This window comes from Rhinopithecus roxellana, chromosome 4 (genome assembly GCF_007565055.1).
Source record: "Rhinopithecus roxellana isolate Shanxi Qingling chromosome 4, ASM756505v1, whole genome shotgun sequence".
NCBI lineage: Eukaryota > Metazoa > Chordata > Mammalia > Primates > Cercopithecidae > Rhinopithecus > Rhinopithecus roxellana.
In genome coordinates, this window is record NC_044552.1 from 30719329 (window position 1) to 30721578 (window position 2250).

At 47.3% G+C, this 2250-nt stretch overlaps 1 pseudogene; it reads left to right on the plus strand.

The window, feature by feature from the left end:
• The first annotated feature begins 1365 nt into the window (after positions 1–1365).
• LOC104682942 lies at positions 1366–1878 on the plus strand (annotated as a pseudogene).
• The last annotated feature ends 372 nt before the right edge of the window (positions 1879–2250 follow it).

Here is a 2250-nt window from a genome sequence, read left to right on the forward strand (position 1 = left end):
ACATTTGTGTTTAGAAGATGCACTAGAACCCAGAGGGAAGAGCCAATGGGAAACAGACTTTGCTCCATCAAAGGACTGTCTGATACCGCCTTTCACAGGCAGAATGAGCTTTTCAGGAAGTGAGATCCCTGTTACTGGAAGTGTTCAGGCAGCAGAATTTGGAGGCGTCCCCTCTCAAGGACTGTCAATTCACATTGGTTCTGTACCTACTGTGCTCTGCAATAGGTGCAGGGCTGAGAAGATACAAAAGCAAAGTTATCACGCTTTTGCCTAAATAATATCATGTGATTAGGGCTCTGGCTAAGGTATGTGCAAAGGCGATGAGAGGGAGAGGAAGGTGGAGCTTCTCAGAGGAGGTGACATTGCAGCTGGGTCTCAGGCATGCAGTCAGATATCGTGAAAGAATTCCTTGGCAGGGCTGGGTGCGTCCCAGCACTTTGGGAAGGAGGCTGAGGCGGGAGGATAGCTTGAAGCCAGGAGTTCAAGATCAGCCTGGGCAACAAAGCAAGACCTCATTTCTACCAAAAAAAAAAAAAAAAAAAAACCTAGGCAGGGTGGTAGGAGTTGGGGTTAAATGACCTTCCATTTTCTAAGATTCTAAAATTCGGCTACATTTATTAAACAACCTAAAAGTCCATCAGTAGGGTCCTGGCTATATAAATTGAGGTCTATCTTTAGAGTAGAATAATATTCATCTGAAATAAATATCTAGGATGTTCTTTACATACTGATATAGAATGATCTACAAGACATACTAGGTGAGAAAAGTAAGGTTCACACACTGTGTGCCATGGGCCAACCTTTGATTTTTTTTTTTTTTTTTTTTCTTTGAGACAGAGTCTCACTCTGTCGCCAAGGCTGGAGTGCAGTGGCGGATCTTGTGATCCGCCTGCCTCTGCCTCCCAAAGTGCTGGGATAATAGGCATGAGCTACCCCACCCAGCCAACCTTTGAATTTTTTTTTTTTTTTTTTTTTTTGAGACGGAGTCTTGCTCTGCCACCCAGGCTGGAGTGCTGTGGCCGGCTCTCAGCTCACTGCAAGCTCCGCCTCCCGGGTTCACGCCATTCTCCTGTCTCAGCCTCCCGAGTAGCTGGGACTACAGGCGCCCGCCTCGTCGCCCGGCTAGTTTTTTTGTATTTTTTAGTAGAGACGGGGTTTCAGCGTATTAGCCAGGATGGTCTCGATCTCCTGACCTCGTGATCCGCCCGTCTCGGCCTCCCAAAGTGCTGGGATTACAGGCTTGAGCCACCGCGCCCGGCACCTTTGAATTTTTTAAGAGGGGTCTAGTGAGCTTTTCGGCTCTCAGCTCAGAGGAGGCCAAGGTGCAACTTTCTTTGGCTGTCCAGAATCTGGGTTCATCCCACAACAGCTGCCTCCACCATGCGGCCGAAGTGTGACCCCAACGAGATCAAAGTCGTATACCTGAGGTGCACTGTGGGTGAAGTCAGTGCCACGTCTGCACTGGCCCGCAAGATCGGCCCCCTGGGCCTGTCTCCAAAAAAGGCTGGTGATGACATTGCCAAGGCAATGGGTGACTGGAAGGGCCTGAGGATTACGGTGAAACTGACCATTCAGAACAGACAGGCCCAGATTGAGGTGGTGCCTTCTGCCTCCACCCTGATCATCAAAGCCCTCAAGGAACCACCAAGAGACAGAAAGAAACAGGAAAATATTCAACATAGTGGGAATGTCACTTTTGATGAGATCATCAACATTCCTCAACAGATGCGGCACCGATCTTTAGCCAAAGAACTCACTGGAACCATTAAAGAAATCCTGGGGACTGTCCAGTCTGTGGGCTGTAATGTTGATGGCTGCCACCCTCATGGCATCACAGATGACATCAACAGTGGTGCTGTGGAATGCCCAGTTAGTTAAGAAGCACAAAGGAAAATATTTCAATAAAGGATCATTTGACAAACAAACAAACAAAAAAGAGGTCTAGTGAGTATGAACACACACACATACACACACACACACAGACGCATGTTTTTACTGGCATAATCTAATGTCCGTGGGCCACATGGGTTGCCTTTGAGAGGGGAAGCAGCTAGGAAACAAGTCTGCAAAAGAAATGGTATCTTACATACCCTCCTGTGCCCTTAGAATTTTAACTGTGTGAGTGGATTGCCTATTTAAAATAAAATGAAAATAAAACTAAAAGAAACCGTTTTGAAAGAAATTAAGGCTGGGGTCGGCGGCTCACACCTGTAATCCCAGCGCTTTGGGAGGTTGAGACAGGTGGATCAC